General features: G+C 39.4%; 2 protein-coding genes across 12 annotated transcripts in view; one reads left to right on the forward strand and one right to left on the reverse strand.

Annotated features, from left to right (window-relative positions):
• Nucleotides 1-14,435, forward strand: part of MED12L (mediator complex subunit 12L) — a 323,809-nt gene that overhangs the window by 134,479 nt on the left and 174,895 nt on the right. The gene's annotated exons all lie outside the window — the stretch shown is intronic.
• P2RY14 (purinergic receptor P2Y14) overlaps nucleotides 1-14,435 on the reverse strand; it is a 49,318-nt gene that overhangs the window by 14,017 nt on the left and 20,866 nt on the right. The window contains exon 1 of one of the 4 annotated variants that reach the window (XM_072727150.1): nucleotides 10,087-10,429. The exons of 2 other annotated variants lie outside the window; for them this stretch is intronic. The gene's annotated coding sequence lies outside the window, so the exon portion shown is untranslated. Of the gene's footprint in view, nucleotides 1-9,499; nucleotides 9,646-10,086; nucleotides 10,430-14,435 lie in introns of those variants that run through there. One more of the 4 variants, XM_072727152.1, reaches the window with a different exon arrangement.

Genomic DNA, 14,435 nt, shown 5'->3' on the forward strand with positions numbered 1-14,435 from the left:
AAAAGAAGAAAAAGAAAAGGGATTGGGGCGCCTGGGTGGCACAGTTAGTTAAGCATCCAACTCTTGGTTTTTGGCTCAGGTTGTGATCTCAGGGTCGTGAGGTTTACGTCCCTCTCTGCACTCAGCAAGGAGTGTGCTTGAGTTTCTCTCTCCTTCTGATCCCGCCTCCAGTTTCTCTCCCTCTAAAATAAAGAGAACAAAACAAAACAAAAAAAACCCAAAACAAGAATAGGGACTGAAAAAGAAGATGCAGACAGGGGGAAGCTCTTCTTTACAGAAGACTAGTCAGAAAAATGTAGAATGAAGGATAGAATTAGCAAGTGACTATTTTGCAACCTCAGTGTAACGAGGCAGCAGATTTCAGTGGGTAAGAAAAGCCACCAGTCTGTGAAAGGTTGTGGGAGAACAGGATATTCCAGTCTAAAAGTATCACTCTCTGGCCATTTGGAATACTACAGAACAAATGGTACCTTTTCAGCAGGGATATCTGGCAGTCACTGAATGATCAAACTTACCCCAAATGGGATAACTTTGTGCCTCCAGATAGGATTGAATTAGATGTATACAGCGTACCTTATCAAAAGCTAATCATTGTTGAATAATTGGACAGATCCAAAATGTGGATTGTTCTGTAAAGCAACCAGCCTGAACTCTCAAAAAAAAAAAAAAAAAAAAAAAAATCTGTGTCCTGAAAAGAGAACAAATGTGAAGGGGTGGGAGGAAGTGATTCTAGATCAAAAGAGGCCAAAGAGAAATGACAGTGTGTGAATGTGATTGGTGGTGGTGGTGGTGGTGGTGGTGGTGGTGGTGGTGGTGGTGGCGGCGGTGAGGGATAGTGGATAGAACTCTAGGAATTATTTTGAGACGGCTATGAAATCTGAATACAGGCTTATTATTGAATTCATCTTTCTAGTGTGTCAGTGGTATGGTTAAGTTGGGGAATATTCTTATTCTTCAGAGATGGATGTTGAAGTATTTAGGATGGACAGGTCATAATCGCTTGCACCACCATTTTCAAAATGGATCAGGAGAAGAAAATAAATGTGTGTGTGTGTGTGCACGTGCACATGCATATGTTTGTGTATTGTATTTTGGGGGGTGATATGTGTATTATATTACATATAATATATATATATATATGTATTACAGGATATGTGCATACACATGTGTATGTATATGTGTAAATGCACGTATTCTATGCATGTTTTGAGACAAGTCCTGAGCTCAGTACCTGACATACAGCAGAGGCCTGACAGTCCCTTAGACATGTTACCCTGCTTACTTGTTCTCAGTCACCTTGGGGAGCTTCGCTGCCTATCCTTAAGTTGGTTTATCTTATTTTATTGTTTTCCATCTTCCTTTCTCTTTCTAGCCAAAATAATCTCTGTTGAGAACACTGTTTAAAAGCATCATCAACAGAGCGAACTTTGCCATTTGTCTATCCACATATTCCGTGGGTGCTTATTATCAGGCAGTGCTGTTGGTGCTGCGGATCCGTCCTGCCCACTAGGAGCTCAGCGTCTGCTGCTTCTGGAGCCTGGGCTGCCCATCCCCTTCTTCTCCGCACTGTGCACCTCTGTCATCTGCAGTTCTGGGTCACTCACAGCCCTGGATGCCGAGGAGCTGTGTTGCTCCACCTCCACAGGGGAGAGCTTTTCCATCACCGAGCTAGTCATGGCCTGTGCTGGGCTGTCACTGTGTCTTGTCTTCCCTTTCTGACTCCTCACATTTTATAGCAATAATTGCCATTCACTGGGAACTTTACCTTGTACCCAACAGAGGCAGTGCTAATTGCTTTTAAAACCGTTTCTTCTTTTTCATGAAGAGTCTATATGTTGAAAAGAATTTATGTAACCTAAGGTAGAGCACAGTAAACAGAACACAGCACCAACCTGAGAGCCAGGACCCCGCCAGTCCCCCTGCATCTCCCTCCGTCCTTCTCCCTGGCCGTCTTCCTCTTTCTGCCCAGATGTAACCCTGTCTTGAGTTTTGTTTTTCATATCTGCCCTTTTAAAGCAAATGATTTTAATCCATATGCACATATATTCCATTATAAAATTGTTCATGCTGTATGTAGTCTTCCAGGACTTTTTAAAAATCCTCAGCTCAGCATAGGATTCTAAAGTTTACCATTTTAGGAAAGGAAGTATTTGGAAAAAGATGAACATTCACTCACCCTGTAACTAATAAGCATTTTAATTCCTAGGTGTATGCCCTAGAAATCTCTTACAGAAGCATACCAAGGGACATGTATAAGGATGCTCATAGAAACAGTGATAGTAGCAAAAATGTGGGCATTAGCTCAAAGGATTATTGGCAGGAGAAACGGGTAAAAGAAAAAAAATGGGTGAAATTTTATGCAGCAGTGAAAATGAACAAACTACAGCTATGCAAATTTAAATAAATCCTCTTCTAGTTCTGATAAAAGTAACTCCACTTTATAGTTGAGGAAACTCAAGTCTAGAGAGCTTGAATAAATTGTGTGCGATGTCACAACGAGTATGTTGTGGACCTCAGATTTGAATCTAGGTCATTCTAAAGCCTTAACTGCTAGGGAGGGAGTATTGTTTCCTGTTGGAAAGACATGTTTTTGTTGGCTTGTCTGTTCTGCATGGAGAGAGAGCTCTGTATTTTCACCTGACCTGGCAAATGGTTCACAGGAGGACTTGTGTAAATTTTGTAATGAATGACCCAGAACATCCTTATGTTGCCCAGGAAGAAAGCAGGTGAAGGGAGCTCAGTGGCTTGAGCAAGTTCCTGGGATAGAAAGCAGAGCACGTGCGCCGAGAACCCAAGCTCCCTCCCAAGCCCTCACCGACTGGAGCTTTTAACCTGTCTGGTCTTGCCTTGGTTTCAGGCCTCCCCTTTAGGAGGTGGCTGGGAGACGCCTGGCAGATATGACGTCAGTATGACTTCATTATAGCTGATCCTGCTCCCAGGCTGCTCAGCCAGGGTTGGCTGGTGCTCTTCTGGTGGAGAACAGGCCTCTCCCCAGCCGTGTAACCCTTACCTATACCATTAAGTCCGCCCAGCCCGCAGCAGCAACAGGGCTGGCAAGCTTTCTTCTGTCCCTTGAATGCCACTGACATAATTAGCCTGTGAAAAAGTGCCGCTGTGTTGGTCTGTATGGGGTGGGGGGTCTGGGGCAGGCAAAACAAGCAGCTGTTTGGTGCCTTTGTCCAGTAAACCAATATTCATCATAAATGTAGATTATTGTGCTACTTCGATATTTTGGCCCAGTGAACAAAAATTGAAATAAAAGCAAATGCTCAGCTGCCTGGCTGTCCCCTTGAGCTTTTCCTTGTCTGCCACCTAGGGCCCAGCAAAGCTCTGAGCCAGGTACATGTTTTTTTTCCCCCCAGCCCAATAAATCCTGAAAGGCCCCTTGTAAACTGGTGAGGGCTTTTGGCAACGGTCCGCAGAGGTTACCACCTGAGTTTTGTCAAGGACTGCGTAGGACTAACAGGACTATCCGGGGGAATTTGCTATCACGTTGTCACCACAGTGATGCTGAAGCCCAGTTGTATAAAGATCTAAAACACACCAGCAGAGGTACTTGGAGCCCTGGCCTCTGTCCGTGGTTGTCTGGCATCTGAGTGTGTGCCTCGTGTTGGGCTGCGTTAAAACATCACCTGCTCAGAGAGGCCTTCTGTCTTCACGACACCTGACACAGCCAGGCTTCCACCCAGCCCCCTCCAGCCCCTCATCAGGTTTTATTTTCTTCATAGTGGTCTTCGTTATTTAAAGTCATACTTATTTTGGGCAGCCCGGGTGGCTCAGCGGTTTAGTGCCACCTTCAGCCCAGGGTGTGATCCTGGAGACCCAGGATCGAGTCCCATACCGGGCTCCCTGCATGGAGCCTGCTTCTCCCTCTGCCTGTGTCTCTGCCTCTCTCTCTCTCCGTGTGTCTTTCATGAATAAAGAAATAAAATATAAAAAAAAAAGTCATACTTATTTTTCAACTTCTTTTCTCCATCACCCCCTTAGAGGACTTCATTATTTTCATAAGAACCGAACTTACTTCTCTTACTCATTGCTAAATTAGTGTCTGGCATATACTTAGTGGATATATGAGTGAATATATCTGTACAATTTTGGTCAAATTAAGGAGTTGATTTACCCGTGAAAGGATGAGTCTGTTTAGAACCTCTAGAGTTTTACAATTTCTATCTGTGCTATAGGTTAAAATGTATAGGTATCTTTTAAAATCTTTGGTGCATAAAATTGGATCAACCATGATCTTAATTTATGAAATATTCTTATTGCAAAGTTGATGCAAGTTTGACTTTAAAAAAAGGTTAATTCTATTATTTTTAATCATGTTACTGATTTTCCTTAAGCTCGATGACTGAAACAAAAGGCAAGACAGTCATAAGCTACGTGTTGCTGCATGCTCTGTCCTCCTTCCCTCATGCCACCTCTGTTCATCATGTACCGTGAATCCTGTGCTCTTCATTCTCCTGCTTGCCTTGTTTTATAGAGTTCTGTAACATCTGTACGTGTTCCTAGAAGTGAGTGTATCTGTAGTATGTACATGTATGAAATTATGATGTTTTAAAAGGCCACATGTGATGTGTTAGCGAGTTAACTGCATCATACCACATATCATCCATGTTACTGAGTGTTGCTCTAATTCCTTTGTCTTGATGACTGTCACATTCTATTGTCTGACCATTTCAGTTTATTCACTAAATTTCTTGTGTTTGGGGTGTTTCCAGGTTTTTGCCCGTGTAAACTATTCTGAGATGTACATCCATATTGCCTCTTGATGGACATGGGAAACTTTTTCTTGTAGGTAAAAATCTAGAAGTTAAAGCGTCGATTCATAGAATATGTGAACGTTAATGCAAACAGTGCCAAACTATGTTCCAACGTGGTTGCACCAGTTTGTACTCTTAACAATAATGTGTAATGATCCTGTGCTTACATATCCCCTTCAACATTTCATATTCTCAAGTTTTTTAAAGTTTTGTTTGTGACATGATACTATATTGTGGTCTTGATTGGCATTTCCATGATAACTGATGTTACGGACATCTCTTTGTATGATAATCAGTTATTTCCATGAAATACCCAGTCATACCTTCTCATTTTTCTTTTGGGTTGTTTATGCCGTCGTTGATTTGTAAATATTCGTCAAATGTTCTTGATATCTGCTTTTGTTGGGTTTATATATAGTGAAATGCATTTCTCAGACTGTAACTTGTCTTCATGTTTAAAGACTTATTTTGATAAACAAAAGTTACTGATTTTAATATAGTCAAATTACTTTTTTTGAGTTAATGTTTTTTGTATAAAAATTTTTTTTTCTGTCTCAAAGTCTAAAATGAAAGTTCTCACAATATGATCTGTTAGGACCATTGGGATCCTTGATACCCTTTCGGGGGGCATTTGATGTCAACCCATCTTCAAAAGAATAGTAACATGTTATATGCCTTTTTCACTTATTGTGCTGCCATTTGTATGAAAAGTGCAAAAGCTATGGTTTATAAAACAAACCTACAGGGACTTCACCAGTCAAGGCCAGGTACACATCTGTCCTGTAGTCAATGCATAGCTTACTGCTGTGCATTCTCAGTAAAAGAAAAGGCCGTGTTAAGGTGTCCTTGATGAAAGAATGCATATTGTTAATTTGGTTAGATCTTACTCTTTAAATATGTGTCTTTTAAATATTTTGCATTACAGCAGAGGAATTGTTCCTAAAGCTTTTGCCAGATATGATTGTTGTCTAGAGCAACAACGCTTGAGTGATTGAGAAGTGAGATGAATCAGACGCTTTTTCCCAGAACATCATTTTCACTTGAAAACATGATATACAAATTATAGTAATTCAGACTGGGGTATTTGGCAGACATTTTCTCAAAAATGGATGAAGTGAGCCTTCATCAAGGAAAACAAATAGCACTTTCCAGTACTTAGGGATCAGTGCCAATATTAATACCATTTTTTGATTTTATATAATGAAGAGTATATTTCCACATGAGTGTACATCTCCAAATGATCAATGATTTTATGATGTTATAAAACCTAGCACAGGTCAAAGGTTTATTCAAAGACTAAGTTAGACTAAAAGATCTTAATGTAAGAAGAATATTCATTGATGAGGATTGAGTTTCTACATGGTGAATAATAACCTTTAAGAAAGCACTACATTTGTTTTGGTGTGGTGCCAAAAAAAAAAAAAAAAAAAAAACAATCCAGAAGGCTATTAAAACACTTCTTCCTTTTCCAATTACGTATCTGTGTGAGACTAGATTTTCTTTAATATGCCTTTTTTTTTTTTTTTTTTTAAGACTTTACTTATTCATGAAAGACACACACACAGAGAGAGGCAGAGACACAGGCAGAGGAAGAAGCAGGCTCCACGCAGGGAGCCTGGTATGGGATTCGATCCTGGGGCCTTGGGATCAGGACCCGAGGAGAAGGCAGATGCTCAACTGCAGAGCCATCCAGGCATCGCTTTAATATGCTTTAATTAAAACTACATTTTGAAACTGGTCAAATACAGGAGTGAATATGAGACTCTTAGTCCAGATGTTAAAGAGAAATGCAAAAATATAGATAGTAATTTTTCTAATTAAACCTTGTTTTGAAAATTTATCTTTCATAAAAATGTACTATTCATGTTAACATTTGGCACCATTTTAAAAAAAATTACAGATTTAATAATTTTAATATCTAATATATTAAAAATGGCTAGATAGGGGGATCCCTGGGTGGCTTAGTGGTTTGGTGCCTGCCTTCAGCCCAGGGCATGATCCTGGAGACCCGGGATCGAGTCCCACATCGGGCTCCCTGCATGGAGCCTGCTTCTCCCTCTGCCTGTGACTCTGCCTCTCTCTCTCTCTGTCTCTCTGTCTCTCATGAATAATAATAATAATAATAATAATAATAATAATAAAAACCTTTAAAAAATGGCTAGATATAACTTACAGAAATGAAGCTCTTCGGGCTTCTGAGTATTGTGAAAGAGATCTTGACACCAAAAGTTTGAGAATTCCTGGTTAAAATATATTTTACTATATTTTCTAATAAAGATTTTTGGGATTAGTTTGTTTATTTTGACGTCAGGCCTTAATTTATGTGGTCGTGGACAGTGTGTGGGTTGTCTATAAATACCAGAAAAGGACACTAGAATAATTAAATTTTAAAAATATGTAAGACGTCCCAGTCTATCTTTGTAACTCCCACAGATCAGATATCTTTCATTTCATTCTTTTCTTGAGTGTTTTGGTAAGGTTGTCTGTTTAGTTATTCATCTACCCATGAAACATGTGAATTAAGTAAATAATAACCCTCATATCTTTTTCCCAGCTCTCTCTGTATAGGACTACCATATATGGGGTACAGGGTCCTGGGCTCCCAATTGCCACATCTTTAGTTGTCAGGCTCACTGGTCCGGCCTGGAAAAGACTGACCCACTTATTTACAGTGTACGTCACTCGTCGTAGTTGGTGTTCGGTGGATCTATGTTGATGGAATACTTGCTACTTGTGTGTCCGCACAATACCCAGTTTTCTGTTGAAATGATAGGAGGTGAGTTGGGGAGAAGTATTTGTGTTCCTTTATTTTGCGATTTCTTATTTGGCCCTGTGAGTATCAGATACTAACTCAAGAAATTTTCTGTGAGGTTTTAATCTTGCCAGTACTATCTCTGACATAGTTATTAGCAAGGATGGGGGAGAGAATTCTATTTTTATTGAAGAGCTGCTGCGTGTCAGACACTAACATGTCTCCATTAGTGTCTTAGCAGCTCTTTGTGGTGATAGCTTTATCGTGATGTTTTATGGGTTATGGAACAGAGGAAGATCATAGAGACAAAAGAGCTAAGAAACAAACGTAGCTCAAGGTCACAGCAGATTCAAATGCACCTGTTTCGCTGCAAAGGGCCTGCTCTTTCTACCATATAAAATTGCCTATATAAAAATCTGAGTCCCCATAATATTGACTGTTTTATGCAATGTGATTTTTGCCACTGTTGTGCAAACAAGTTAAGAAGCAGAGCCATCCTGTACACTTGCATCTCCAACTTGTGTTTATGTATAAATTACACTTTTTATTGGACTCATTCATCTCATTAGATCAGAGAGAGATGGAGTACGTGAGAGAGCACTAAATTTGAAGCCAGATAGCTTTTTCCTTTAAGTCTCATCATTGGCCTTTATTAGCTGTGTTAACATGTTCGAATCAATGAACCTCCCTGGACTCTAGCTTCCTAACTGGTAAAACAGAGCCAACAATAGAAAACGTTTCCCGGTGTAATTTGGCTGCTGGAAACATCCAATTTTGATAATATCTGTGCAAAGGCTTTAAAAGCAGAGGGCTGTATCTAAGGGGATTCATCACTTGGAATCATTCATTAGAAGTCCTGGATCTCACTGTCATATAAAAATTGTATAAAATAGCATTAATGGTTTTCTCCTCACCCCTTGACTTCTGGGGCTGCCTTTTGAGACTGTGTCTCCCTTCCTTTATTAGATTGAGTCATATACAGTTGCTAACATTTGGCTGTTTTTTTAACCTACAAAAATGGAAATTTCATATGATTAGTGTTAATACACTAATGGTTATTAGTGAAATTACACATGTGAACGATTAATAATAAAAAAAAAATCTATGCTGTTGTGTTAGCTATGTTGTAATCATAGGACCATATGGACAAAAAGTAAGCAAGCCTAGATCTTGGTTATGTTTTTCAAAGCAAACTTTTAAATTTCTTTTCTGAGACTATCTTGATTCCACGTGGTAATCCCTACCAGCTGAGAAAGGTTTTGTGTTGAAGCACTAAAGGTGAAGAAGTATGAGCAGGGCTGATAGGGAAAGTCCTCTAGAATGGAAAGATGACTACAGCTGTATCGAGACATTTATCTCTCACGATACTATAAGTGGGGAAAACTGGTAAGAAAGTTGGTAAGTATAAATATGAATTAAGACTTAAGAGGTTGAAGTTTCTTCATTTAGAGAATCATTTGTTAAGAAGGCTCATAACTTTTTAAAAATACTAAATTTTGGGTGTTTTTTTTTTTTTTTTTTTAAACATTTTCTCCAACAGAGTGGGGAGGTGCTTGTGGTTGGTGAATGATCCTGTCTCTGTCTTCTTTCACTTACTGTGTTTTCACAATTTCTCCAATACATGGGGCTCTTAAATAACTTTTTGGCTGGGAAATATACCTGAGTGGCTTCTAAGCACAAAGTAAGCCTTAAAATTATCTGTTAGTCTAGACTTTATGAAATTTACTCTGCAGTTTGTAGAAAAACAAAAATAAGTTTCACACGTTATGTACTTTGTCCCTGCCATCCACAAATTAAAACTAAAAAAAAAAAAAAAGACCAACCCCACCAAATACTTAAACACTTGTGAAGTCTCAGAGGAAGAAATCAGAAGTTAAGAATCAAAGATATGAAAAGCCAAATTTAAGACATTAAAAAAAACTAAAAAAGCAGCTGCTAGGCTTATTTAATTAATGTGACTTTCCTTTAAGAATCAGTTGTGACTCACCCTTAATTCCATACAAGTAGCTCAGTTGTTTAGGTTTCAGAGAAGACTTTAAATGCTTCCTTGCATGAAGTATTTTACCTTTGGTTTCAGTTTTTGCAGAGTCGTGGCCATTTGTGCTCTTAAACGAAAACTATTTTGCCTTTTCCTTTCTCTAGCATTTCTGTTCTTTATTGGTCTCCCTCACTCTGAGGATTACGTCATAGCCCTGCTGTGTTGCTGCTCCTTACTGTATCCCAAATTGATTTTAACCCACTATCCACACACACAGCGTTATCTTATGCTTTACAAGCAGTAAGTGTAACACATTTCTTAAAAATCGGGATTTCTTAAAGCCTGATGCATGAGCCCATGGAAGAAAATCCTGCCCCATGCAATTGAAAGGAACATTGACAGGGAACAGTTAATTGGACTTATTTTAGTATTTGAACTTGGAAAAATCAAATCTCACCTATAAATCTGTCCCTTTATCATTTAATCATAAAAAAAAAAAAGAATTTATGACCTCACTAGCACAGACAGCCACTTCACATTGGAATCACAAATATTCTTTAAATAAACTCTGCATTGGATGGACTTTTTTTACTTACCAGTTTTTCCTGTCTCTTCTCGTCTCTGTAGGCAAGATTGGATCAGCAACTGAGTCTAACATCTGATGTTGAGGGAAATAGACTTTGCTCTCTGCTTGGGCTGCTCGTGTTGACCAGTGGGAAATGCTGCATTAGCTCTCAGACCAAAACATTTAAAGTACTCTGTGAGATGTTGACATCTTGCCAAAGGCTCGAGTGTCAAATACTACAGATGTCCAGTCCTCTTCAGAGCCCTGCTCTACCAAGCGCTTGTATAAGTTGGATGTGATTTATGCTTATGGTTACAAATTATCAAGGCCTGACCAAACACTAACTGATAGGAAACTGGGTTCAGAGAGAAAGGGGAGAGCAATAGAGCAAGTGAGAGCTCCAGCCAGCAGGAGGCTAGATATTTCCCATGCCTAGCTGTGACCTCTTCCTGTGAAGCTGTTGTAAGAATAGCTTCTGTGTTTATTGGGAAGTATTTTCAAATTGTACTTCACATGGCTTCAAGTAGCTCCTTGAAGCTTGTTGGAAAAAATCGAGAAATGTTGGAGAGTAAAATAGACCAGAACGTTTGTCACTCTGTGCAGGTAGGCGGATCAGGAGTCTTGATTGAAAATCTAGGTTATCTCCTTCAGCCTTGGGTGCCTGACCGCTCTACCCTTGACCCAGTTCCAGGGGTGTGCTGATCGCGCCTGATATTCTAGCTGTTATCTTGACACATTCCCAACCTTGAACTGGTGCTGTTATGACTCTGATCTTTCTTCATGTTACCCCCTTCTTTTACATCTGGTTTCTGGGCACCCTGTTTGACTCGTAATTTCTGGATTCCTTCCTCAAACAAATTGTTGCTGGGATTCATTGTTCTTGCACAGTACTCTGGGTTGATGTGATCATACTACCTCTCTCAGGAGGAAGGGGAGCCTGAGTCTCATACACTGTATCTACTTTGAACTCATCTGATTTGGGCTTGTATCATCCACTTTATTCATTTTACCACTTTCTTTCCCTTTCTCTTAGGATAGCATGCTCATTATCACTCATGCTTATTATCATTATCACACAAAATAAAACCCTTCAAAGCTCTCACTTAAGCCCTTTTATTAGATATTACTGTCTATTAGTTACCTAAGGTATAAACCATCAAATTATCCTTCAGTGATTTCATCTTCTCATACCCAATCACCAAAGCTCGATGATTTTTTTTTTTAACAGCTAAATATTTCTTGTTTATGATTCCCACTAAACCTGTGTTTCCTACCCCAGCATACTCTCCAGTGCCTGCCCTCCACTCATCCATGAGAGGGATCCCTCTAAAATATAAACGTAGCCATGTCCACATAAAGGTATGTGGGTCCTTGTCACCTTATAAGGCAAATTCATCCTGTTGAACCTGGCAGATCTAGCCCTCATCTACCACTACCCGCCTTCAGCTTTACATTACAGCCCTGCCCATTTGTTTCAACTCCCTGCGGATCCTCATGGTTCTTGCCTCCTTGCTTGGGCTTACGCCTTTTTCTCTGCCCAGAATATCTCTTCTATCCTTTTTTTCCTGGGCCATCCCAAGTTTGAACTATTTTAAAAATGTCAGCTATTTGGTACTTGTCAATTTTCATTATAACCACACATCATTTCTATTTATATTTGATTTTTGTTTACATGGAGTCCTCTTAAAAATTAAGTGTTTGGCTTCATCCTAAGGAAAAATGCCTTTGAGATTCTACATTGCATGTGTTTATTTTTAAAATGTGCTAAAATGATAACTATTTAGTAAATTTGTCTATTTCTTTTTTTTTTATAAGAGATTTTGTTTATTTATTTGAGAGAGAGAGAGCACACGTGCACCAGCGCGTGAGCGAGCATGAGGAGAAGGTGAGGGGCAGAGGGAGAAGCAGGGAGCCGAATGCAGGGATTGATCCTGGGACTCCAGGATCATCACCTGAGCCTAAAGCAGTTGCTTAACCGACTGAGCCACCCAGTCGCCCTATCCTTTTCTACTGTGGAAGCACTGCTTCTGGATGCCATTTGGCCTATTCTTCCTCTGAGAAGCTGTGACTGGCTTGCCATGCTGGGTAAACGTATCCTCTTAACTGTTACCCAAAAATATTATTAATCCTTCCATCAACCTATTATAGCCATCTGTTCATCTAATCAGCCAACTTATTTATTGATTCTGTCGGCCAGGTACTGAAAGGGCCTTGGGGTGGAACTGTGCTTCACCTGTGCTCCTTAATCGTCTTCTCTTTGTTTCTCTCACCTGGATCAGGAGCTGATGAAGGTGCATATGTTGTCATTTTTGTATCTTCAGCACCTACCATTTTTACTCATGGATTAGAAGAACTCAAAAGTAAAGATGTTTCTTGCTTTCTTAATTTTCTTTTTCTTCTAAGATTTATTTGTAACACTTGTGTTTCAAAAATGAGACTTGTAAACATTGATACAGGGCAGAGGAAAAGTTAGTAGGCTTACTTTTATTTTTGAAGGCTTATGATTTATATGTAAAAAATGAACTGATTTTATAAATATTCAATTTGATATGCAGGAATAGGTTTGTTTGTAGTCTGGTGATTGCTTCAGCTTGTCCAGATACATAGAAACCTTGAATCAGATGTGTGTATTTTAACCAAAACTAATATTTGGGGCTGTGTGGATCAAAGTTGGCTCAATTTATGATTGCAATCTTTTATTTTTTATTTATTTTTTTTTTGATTGCAATCTTTTAGAAAAAGGTTTGTTTTATTTTTTAAAAGATTATTCATCAATTTAGAGTACAAGTGGGATGGGTGGAGGGAGAGAATCTCAAGCAGACTCCCTGCTGAGCGTGGAGCCCCACTGAGGGCTCAATCCCATGACCCTGAGGTCATGACCTGAGCCAAAATCCAGAGTCCAGATGCTTAACTGAGCCACCCGTGGTGCCCCATGATTGCAGTTTTGAAGGGAACATCTACTACGTGAGAATGCCAAAGGAACAAAAAAAAAAATTTTTTTTAAAGAATTTGACCATTTATAATGGTATTCCACTTATAAGTTGAAGGAAGAACTGAAGGTACCTGAAACCCAAATCTCTTAAGTCTTATGAATTGCACATTCTTGGGGAATTATAAGGAAAAACTATTGATGGAATTTGCAAACACAAAACTAAGGACTTGGGAAAATTTGGGGGCATGACAAGCATGACGTGAATAATGAGCTAAAGATCAGTGTCTGGGATGTAAATCTGTCCTAAGCAAACACAGAGGGCATATTCCCATCTAATTTTAGAAGCATACCCCTTTTTATTATATTTAAGTTGATCATGTCAATAGTTTTACACTCTGCCAGAAGCCACTGAACTGTCCCAGGAGTCTCCCGCCCTTCCCCGCATTCTCCACTTGAGGCAGTGACCAGCATGTAATGTGCATTTCCATGTGGCTTGGACCGTGTCCCATTTCCAAAGACACCATCTATTTGATTTTTTTCACCTCTGGCCTTTGTTAGGCTATTTCCTCATCCTGGAACAGGTCCAGTCTTCTGTCACTACCTGTTGAACTCCTATGCATCCCTTAAAACCCAGCTCAGACTCCACTGTTTATGGAGCTTTGCCTTATCTTACCAGTAACGATGAATGAGTGATTACCCCCTCTCTGAATTCCTGCATGGCTTAATTTGAATTCTGATATGGCCACTTCTCAGACCTTGTACTGTGTCACAGATGGTTGTCTCACCTGGTTTGGGGAAAAGTGTATCTTTTGATGCTGTACCCTGAGCCTGTTATTCATGGTGTCATTAGACCTGTCAGCCAGGAGAGCAAGTGATTTTTCTATAGCTTTTGTCACCCCAGATTGCCAAGGCTGTCCAGGCCGGCTTTCTGTGCTTAGCACATTATTTTTTTTGCTTAGCAATCCATAGACACCTCGCCTTCTAAGACTCTAGCTCACTAAATAAAGGAAAGTCTTTTAGATATAAAAAGGTGATTGTATGTGTTCAACGAGGACTTCCATTATTTTTCCTTCTTTTTTGTCCTAGCCTAAGCAATTTAGACGTCATTTTCCGTAGGTATGTGTACATTGATTTATTTAAGTCAAATTAAACTAATTTAAAATTCCTATCAAAGTTATGCACTAATGTACTCTGAGAAATCATTATATAAATCTTATAGTGGAAAGTAACAGCCCTTGCTGTTTTCCTACGCCTCAGTGGCTACCTTTTTCACTTTGTAGCCATCATTTTTAGTTTTTAACCCTTGTATTTTTACATAAATGACGGATCTTGACTTTTAGTAACATCTGTTGACTTCTTTGTTTGGAAGATGAAGTTTCAGCTCCCTTACTCTTTAGCACTTCTCCTCACCCAGGTAATTATGTCCATAGTCTCTAGATAAATTTGGT

The sequence above is a fragment of the Vulpes vulpes genome, chromosome 11 (assembly GCF_048418805.1).
Source record: "Vulpes vulpes isolate BD-2025 chromosome 11, VulVul3, whole genome shotgun sequence".
Classification (NCBI taxonomy): domain Eukaryota; kingdom Metazoa; phylum Chordata; class Mammalia; order Carnivora; family Canidae; genus Vulpes; species Vulpes vulpes.